The sequence below is a fragment of the Psammomys obesus genome, unplaced genomic scaffold, assembly GCF_907164565.1.
Source record: "Psammomys obesus unplaced genomic scaffold, mPsaObe1.curated_primary_1811, whole genome shotgun sequence".
NCBI lineage: Eukaryota > Metazoa > Chordata > Mammalia > Rodentia > Muridae > Psammomys > Psammomys obesus.
The window spans coordinates 11,676,089-11,684,617 of NW_026585895.1; the positions used below are offsets into that span (position 1 = coordinate 11,676,089).

General features: G+C 45.4%; 1 pseudogene; it reads right to left on the minus strand.

The window, feature by feature from the left end:
• Nucleotides 1-4,516: 4,516 nt before the first annotated feature.
• Nucleotides 4,517-4,632, minus strand: LOC129671850 (small nucleolar RNA SNORA17; annotated as a pseudogene).
• Nucleotides 4,633-8,529: the final 3,897 nt, after the last annotated feature.

Genomic DNA, 8,529 nt, shown 5'->3' on the forward strand with positions numbered 1-8,529 from the left:
CCCCAAATCACATTTACTTTTGAGAGTAATAGAGACTTCTCCTGTACAATGCTATGAGGATTATTTCATATAGTCCTTTACATCTGACATGAAAATGACTTAGATTTGGGGACATACAAAATGGCGTTGCACTTCTAAAATCCTGGGAAACAGGACTTCATTTTCAGTGCTGTAGTTACTAGGGACACACAGAATTTTACAGGATAGAACAGGGGCTGCTGAAACCAGATCAGAGATCCACAGGAGAGTTCCTGGAAGAGTTACTGATGATGAAGAGCTGGATGGCCTCTAGGCATAAATAAGATTACGGCATAATTCAAATGCTTATTATTGTACTCCCCACATCTGGATGCAGTCCTTGTTCTGAAAATCTCCTGTCTCAAAAGTTGTATAAACTCTGCTCCCCCAGTGGTCCTCTGATGTGCCAATAAAGCAGCTTACAGCCAATCACTGACTTTGTGAGAGAATAGGGCTAGACTTCCTGCCAGCCAGGGCAGGAGGAGTTAGAGAAGGAAGTAGGGGATTCAGCCCTGGGCTGAGGTCTAGGTGTCAGGAGCTCTGGAGCAGAGAATGCCAAAAAGTGCAAGTATCTCAGGAATTTATGCTGGGAGGAAGCCAGGCTAACTTAGAGGGTTGAGGATAGAGTTGAAACTACACCGGACTGTGCTATAAAGCTTGATAAGTAAATAATATATGATTGGGTCTTAATTATTTGGGTGATAGCTGGGTTAAGAGAGAAACTGAGAAGCACTGTTTTGTAAAAAATAACTTTAACAGTGGCCCACTCTGGTTGCCGAGGCAAGGGTTGTTCAAATTATAGGCCTGCGTAGTTCAAGGCCACTCTGGAATATTAGAGGGACCCTCTTAGGAAAAAAAAAAAAAAAAAAAAAAAAGTTTGGTAGAGGTAATACCAAATTAGCCAGAAAAGCTTGCATGTCTGTTTTGCTTACACTATTTCCTCAGGCTGTTTTGGCACAAAAGTCTGTCAGCAAGTATTTGTTGCATAACTGGGGAGAGTTATGTGGTGGTTTGAATGGGAGTGACCCCTATAAACTAGTATGTTTGAATGCTTGGTCCCCAGGGAGTAGAACCATTTGAGAAGGATTAGGAGGTGTGGCCTTGTTGGAGAAGGTGAGACCTTGTTGGAGGAAGTGTGTCACTTGGGGTAGACTTTGAGGTTCCAAAAGCCCACTCAGGCCCAGTGTCTTTCTCTGCCTGCTGCCTTTGGATCAGGATGTAACGTTCTCAGCTATGGCTCTAGCACCCATGTCTGTCTGCTTCCCACCATGGTGATAGTGGACCAACCCTTGGAAACTGTAAACAAGCTCCCAATTAAACACTTTCTTCATAAGAGTTGCCTTGGTCATGGTGTCTCTTCAGGGCATCAGGGACCAAGACAGGCTACTAATGTGCTGCCCTTCCAAGGAAACATGCTGACACGGACCATTTGGTGCCTTAACGCATTACATATATTTTGGGAACCTTTAAATTAAAAGTCCCTAAGCACCTGCATCCCATCACTGACTAGGGATTTAGAAAGGAAAACCCACAAGGAGGTTAAATGCTGCTTCCGTCCTGAGCTTTCTCTTTGAATGGCTTCAGGCTGTCACTGACAGTATGTGCTGCTCTGTGAAGCCAGCAGCCATCTCGAGGGACACTGATGACCACTGACCCAAAGTGAGCCTCAGCTCTGGTTCAGAGCCAGAAGGAAAGCTGCAGCAAAGACAAAGCTACCGTGAGCTCGGCTTTGCTCTTTCAGGAGACATTTTCTGGGGCTTTGTAGGCTTCTCTCAGTCGGTTAGTGAGCTAACAGGAGGCACGAATGTGTCTGTACTGCTCTAAAGAGAACGCACTAATTTACTCCTTTCTCTTGGTCAAGATGTTAGAAGTGGCCCTGAAAATTGGTAGTGTCCTTAGAGCAGTAGCGAGAAAGGCCTGAGAGGCCATGATAATTTGCCTGGTTTTGACTCTAGTTTGCAGTGATCAGCTGGCAGGAAAGGGAGGAGTCAGGGTGACTTTTTTGGGTTTTTAGTAAAAAGGATTCTCCTTTTATTCCTTCCTCTATTATCCCTTACCTAAGAAACAAACAAACAAACAAACAAAAAACCAAAAGCTTTTTATTGGTTCATTGTAAATTTCACATCATACACCCCAATCCACTCATTCCCCCCTCCTCCCACGCTGGCCCTCGACTCTTACAAATTTCCAACCAACAGAGGAAGAAAAAAGATCTTGTCATGAATCTGTACTGTGTCCCTTCGTCACGCAGTACACCCTTTTGTCCATACTTCCCTGCTTGCAATCGCTCATTGCAGTGACTCAATGGTCTCTGGCTTCTGGTACTTAATACTGGAACCTCACTGGGACGCCTCTCGGCTATCCTGTTGTGGCCTGTGTCATGGTGGTCTTGTTTTGGATCTCTAGGACTAGCCCCTTCACACACTCCAGTGTAGGCTTAAATTTTTCAAATGCCTACTTTATTTGAGGTTCTTAAACACCTCTAACTCCCTTCCAACACCCTGACCTTAGGTAGGAGATTAGTAGGGAAAAGGTTTATAGACCTCCTTTACCTTCTTCCTGCTGATAAGGGTCTATGAATTCTCTGGGGATTACCAGACTCAAGATACCAGCAGTCCAGTAAAACAGTAAAGCAGCAGCAGCGGCAATGTGAGTCAGCAGCAGTGGAATGATTCGGTAGAAGTGGCTAGACTGCCCAAACAGTACAAGTCCACCAAAGAGGCAAAACTTGGACAAACAGCATGAGAAGTTCTCTGGAGCACTTCTCTCCGTGAAGACCAGGGAAGGATGCTAACTGTTGCAAAGTGTGGCAATGCAACAGCATTGTCTCACTGTCTGTGGTCTACTCTTTATCCCTTCTCAGAGGCCACACAGGGATGGTTTACAGCTCACAAAACCATGTCCCTTGTAGGGGGTGGTTTCCAGCTGACAAAACATCAGGAGCCTTTTCACAGGGGTTGTTTTCTGAGGGGGCTGTTTTCCTCAGGGAGGTGGGAGAGGAGAATATTCCCTTCCCACATCCCACACTTGGACCCAAAACAAAAAAACATGTTCACATGACACAACTCAGTTTCCAGAGAAACCAGAAACCTCCACTTCATCCCAGCCGTTCATCAATAGGATAAATGTTGGGGTAGGCCAATTCAAAGCCCTGGATCTTGAGAGGTATCTGAGCAGGTCAGTCCTCTGACTCTCCCTCTCTTATGCCCTCAGGGCCAGCCCACCAGCAACCTCTGTTACCAGGGCCAGCTCTCCTGAGTGCTGTAGTAGGTGAGGGGCAGGGCCAGCTCTCCTCTTGCTCTGATGACTTGAGGCCAGCTCTCCTGCTTGCCATTGATAGCAAGGGATGTAAGGGGTGGCCACTCTCCCTTGCCCATGTCACCACATGGCAGACAAGTGGTTGGGACGGCTCTCCCATGCTCATGGCCTCAGGGCTGGCACCCCTGCCACCAGGGTCACATCTACTGTGCTGCCCAGGTGAGGTACAAGGCCCGCTGTTTCAAGTGCTGCAGCTGGTGAGGGGTGGGCCTAGCTCTCCTCATGACTTCAGGGCCAGGTCTTTCAGCTGCTGCAGGTTGTTAGGGGCGAGGTGTCTCCCCCTCATCCATGCCACCACACAGGAGGCAGGTGGTAGGGCCAGTTGTCCCACACTTGTACTCCCATCCCCTCACCCCCACAGCTGGATAACCTGCAACTCCTACAATATGGGGGGCCCAATCTCTCAAGTACTACAAGCTGGCTGGGGTGGAGTCAGTGCTCCTGCTCTCATGCCCCCAGGACCAGCTTTCCCATGATGCCCAGGAGAGGAGTAGGGCCAATTCTGCACAGTCCTCAGACATTAACATGTCCTGGGTGGCAGCTCAGACCAGGGACATTTGCCTGGCCTTTGGTGGTAACAGCCTGTTGCTGCAGGCCCATGGACCTAGATGTGGCCCAGAGGACATCACCAGCCACTCACATTTGGCTGTTCCTCACTACCGTTGAGTCTCCACTTCTGTCTCTCTTTACTGTGCCCACATCCTTCTGTTTCTCTTTCTCTTTTATCTCTCCACCACTTACGTGCTCCTCTTCCTAATGCCTGGGGTTTCTGAGTGTCAGAGGTCGTCTTAGGAGTGGTTTTGAGAGTGCTGTGTCCCATTTGTGCATTATGGCACCAGGCAGCGGTCATCTCGGGCACAGCCTGCTCTCCGAGGCCTGCACAGCTCCAGACTGGAGGTCCCCTCAGGCTAGCTCCACACTCGGGCCCCACGGTACTGGTCTGGTAACCATCTTGGCCTTGCTCCTGGCCCAACCTGCCCAAGTGGCCACTGCAAGGGTGGTCTGTCTTGGACTCATTCCCACCTGAGGCCCTCAGCCCCAGGTGGGGCTCTCCTATTCTCCAGCTTGCTCCTCACCTGGGAGAGGGGTCTGTGTGGCACTGGACTGGCAGTCACCTCAGGCTAGCCCCCTGTCTGAGACCCCTAGACTGGTGGTCATCTCGGGCTCGCTATTTTCAGGGGATGTTAGGCCACTAATCATTCAGGTGTTCACAGGTCAGAAGACTGAGCATAGACAGACCCGCCTCCCTCCTTTCCGCCACACAGCGGCCACACCTGCAGTGCCTCTGGGGGCAGGTGTCATCCCTTGCTTTTAAACACCCCACGTGATGCGTCAGTTTGCATGAGGTCTGTGTGAGGAGTTTTCCGCATGAGAAGAGCTCCACGCTGCTTTAACCTTTTGTCTCTGGCCATCTCTGAATGTCAGGAGGGTGACGGTAGTCTGACGTGGAGGCAGTGAGGCCTCTTGTCACACTTCTTCAGATGGAGAAGGATTATGTAACCAGTAAATGCCAGTCAGCTCTTGTTCCTTTAAAAAGGTGAAAAGGGATTGAACAGCATTTCCGTGCAGGGATGCCAAGGAAAAGCTTTTTTTTTTTTTTTTTAATTTTTTGGAGAAAGGACCTCCTATATCCCAGAATGCATCTCAACTTGCTATGTAGCTGAGGATGATTTTGCACTTCTTTAAAAAAAAAAAAAAAAAGCAAAAGCACGAAAGAGGTTGATTTATTTTTGTATTGGAGAGTGTGTGTATGTACCACACCCTTAAAGAAAAATGACTCTCCCTTTCCCAAAAGACAAATTGTCAACAAATGGCTCCTTGGCTAGAGGTGGACCTTCGTGAGCCCCTCTCCCACTCATGCTGGGATTTTGTTAGGCTTGTAAGAGTCTTCCTTAGGTAGCCACGGCTGCCCTGAGGCCGTGTATTCGACGACCTTGTCATGTCCGGCAACTGTTTCAGAAATCCACCACCTCTGGCTTTCACAGTCTTCCTGCCCCTCTCTTCTATGGCGGTTGCTGAGCTGTGAGGAGTTGGGTGTGACGCAGACGCTTCATTTAGAGGTGGGCACTCCACAGTCTTTCGTTCTCTGCCGGCTGTGTGTTTCTGTACGAATCACCATTTACTGCTTCATCGGTGAGGGCTGACGAAGATAAAAATGTAGGAGGAGTTTGTTACTATGTCCACTTAACAGAATAACATCGTCAGGTTCTTCACGGCTTCTGGTATGGTTAGGTTCTGTGGCCTCAAATCTGGTGTCTCAGCAACTGGGTAACATTAGTGATTGTGTTTCTCTTAGCATATCTAGAACCTTGCAGCTCTGCCAAAGGCAGCTAGTAGGGATAAAGCTTTCAGTTCCGTACGAGCTTGATTTCTCCATGCCCTGTAACCCAAACATGTGATGTCTTCAACAATGTGGCTTTGCCATCAGGAGCAACAACCAATAATCTGTAATATTGCGGGGGAGGGGAATGTGATGGGACCCCCTCCCTCCCCCGACCAACAACTGGAAAAAAGGCAGCAAATGCCTGGCACTGAGCCTTTTATTTGAGCCTGTAGAATCCGGTCAAGGTATTGGCCCCTTGTGATAGGGTAACTCCATTTAAACTCCTTTTGTACGATGTATTTTCTGTAGCTTCTACAGTGGTAAGTTTGTATGTGACTTTTTCGGAGCTTTCAGTGTTAGTTATTTCTCCGCAGAATCCCCTTCTACCCTGCCCTCCTACCCCCTTCACTCCATTTAATCCTCCTTGTTTTGTTATTCACCTTTCCCCCTTCATACCATCCACATTATATTCCACTCCTCCGAGATGCTGCCCCTTACTAGTTCATTGACGTTGATGAGTACTCCAATTTAAACACAGGTATCTAAAGATTCGAAGATGGCATCCACATATGAGGGAAAACACAAAATGTTTGTTTTTTTGAGGTCTGGCTTATCTCATTCAGAATGGTTATTGCCAGCTTCCTCCAATTACTTGAAAATGTAATAATTTTATTTTTCATAACATTGAATAATGTTTTGTTGTGTATATGTACCACATTTTCATTACGAATTCTTCCGATGGTGTAATCCAGGTTGTTTCTGTGTCTTGGATATTATGAATAGAGCAGCAGTGAAAATAGATGAGCAGATACTTTTGCAGTAGGATATAGGATCCTTCAGGACTCTGCCGAGGAGTAGTATAGCTGGATCATTTGGCAAATCTGTTTTTAGCTTCTTGAGAAACCTCCACACTGATTCCTATAGTATGTACACTCCTGCTAATACCGCATCCCCTTTTCAAAATTTGTTGGGTTTTTTGTTTGTTTGTTTGATTGATTGATTGATTGTTTTTAAGTATTAGCTGTTTTTATGGGGTAAGATGAAATCTCAAAAGTAGATATAGTTTGTATTTTCCTAGTGGTTAAGGATGTTGAAAATTAAAAGACAATATTTCTTAGCCGCTTCATTGCTTCTTTTGAGAATTCTCTGTTTAGTTACATGCCCCCAGTTGTTTTTTTTAATCAGGTTGCTTGTTTTTTGAGTTCTTTATATATTTTGGACACTAGTCCTTTGCTTATGTATATCTGAAAAAAAAATTTTTTTGCCTGTTCTGTAGACTCCCTCTTCATTTGGGATGATGTATAGAAGCTTTCAGTCTTCTAAGGGCTTGTTTGTCAATTGTTGGTCAATGCCTGTGCTACTGGGGTTCTGTTCAGAAAGTCCATTCCTGTGTTTCTAAACTGAGGCATAGTCTCTACTTTCTCCTCTAAGAGATGTGTGGCTTTATGGTGAGGTCCTTGATCCATTTGGAGTTGAGTTTTGTACAGGGAAAGAGCTAAGGTTCTAATTCCATTTTCTCACATGTAGCTGTCCAGGTTGACCAGCACCATTTGTTGAAGCTGCTGCCATTTATCCAATGTGTGTTTGTGACCTTTGTTAAAAATCTGGTGACTGTAGGAATGTGGACTTTTATGTGGGGTCTGAGTATGTTTTTCATGAATCAGTGTTTTTATTCATGAATGCTGTTTTATTTCTGTATTCTAATTTGAAATCTGGGATGTACTGTCTTAGGCAGTTTTTTGTTTTTTATTTTTTGGTTTTTTTTTTTTTGAGACAGAGTTTTTCTATGTACCTGAAACTCTGTAGACCAGGCTGACCTCAAATTCACAAAGATTCACCTGCCTCAGCCTCCCAAATGCTGGGATTACAGGCGTGGGACACCACTGCCCGACCCCTCCATCAGTTTTTTAATAGTTCAGGATTCAGGATTATTTTGGCTATGCTGATATTTTGTGCTTCCATGTGAATTTTGAGATTAGTTTTTCCATTTCTGTGAAGAATTGCATTGTAATTTTGATGGAGAGTGCATTGAATCTGTAGATCACCTTTGGTCATTTTCACAATATTAACCCTACCAATCCATGAACGTGGGAAATCTTTTCTTTTTTTTTTTTTTTGTTATCTTCTTTAGTGTTTTCCTTAACTTCCTTAGTGTTTCTCTTAGTGTCTTAAATTTTCATTACAGAAGTCTTCACTTCTTAGATTTTGTGATGCTAATCTTGGTTGTCAACTTGACTGCATCTGGAATCAAGCAAAACACGACTGGTGGGCACTCCCATTTCGAGACATGTCCTCATCAGATGATTTGAAGCAGGAAGACCCACCATGAATGTGGGTGGCACCTTCTGTTGGCAGCCCAGATAAAAGGGCATGCCTACTTGCCCCGAGTCCCGCTAGCAAGTTCCCTATACTGTTACTGTGACATTCCTTCACCAATATTAAAACCAACTTCTTCAGAATTCTCATGGAGCTCTCAAGGAGGTCTCCAGGCCTACAATGCCAGATTGGCACTGCTGAGACTTCAACCTGGGTTTGACAGCTACAGGATTCTTGGCCTCTCCAGTGTGAAATAGTCACTGTTGAGCTACCAGGATCACATCTAATAAACAAATAAATAAACAAATATATACGTGTGTGTGTGTGTGTGTGTGTGTGTGTGTGTATTTATTCTATCAGCTCTGTTTCTTTAGAGAACACTAGTTACACAGATTTTTTCTTCCAAGCTATTTTATTTATGAAAATATTTTGAGGCTTTTGTGAATGGTATTGATTGTTTCCCTCATTTCTTTCTTGGTATGTTTGCCATTGTGTAGTGGGTGCGTGTATGTGTGTGTGTGTGTGTGTGTGTGTGTGTGTGTGTGTGTGTGTGT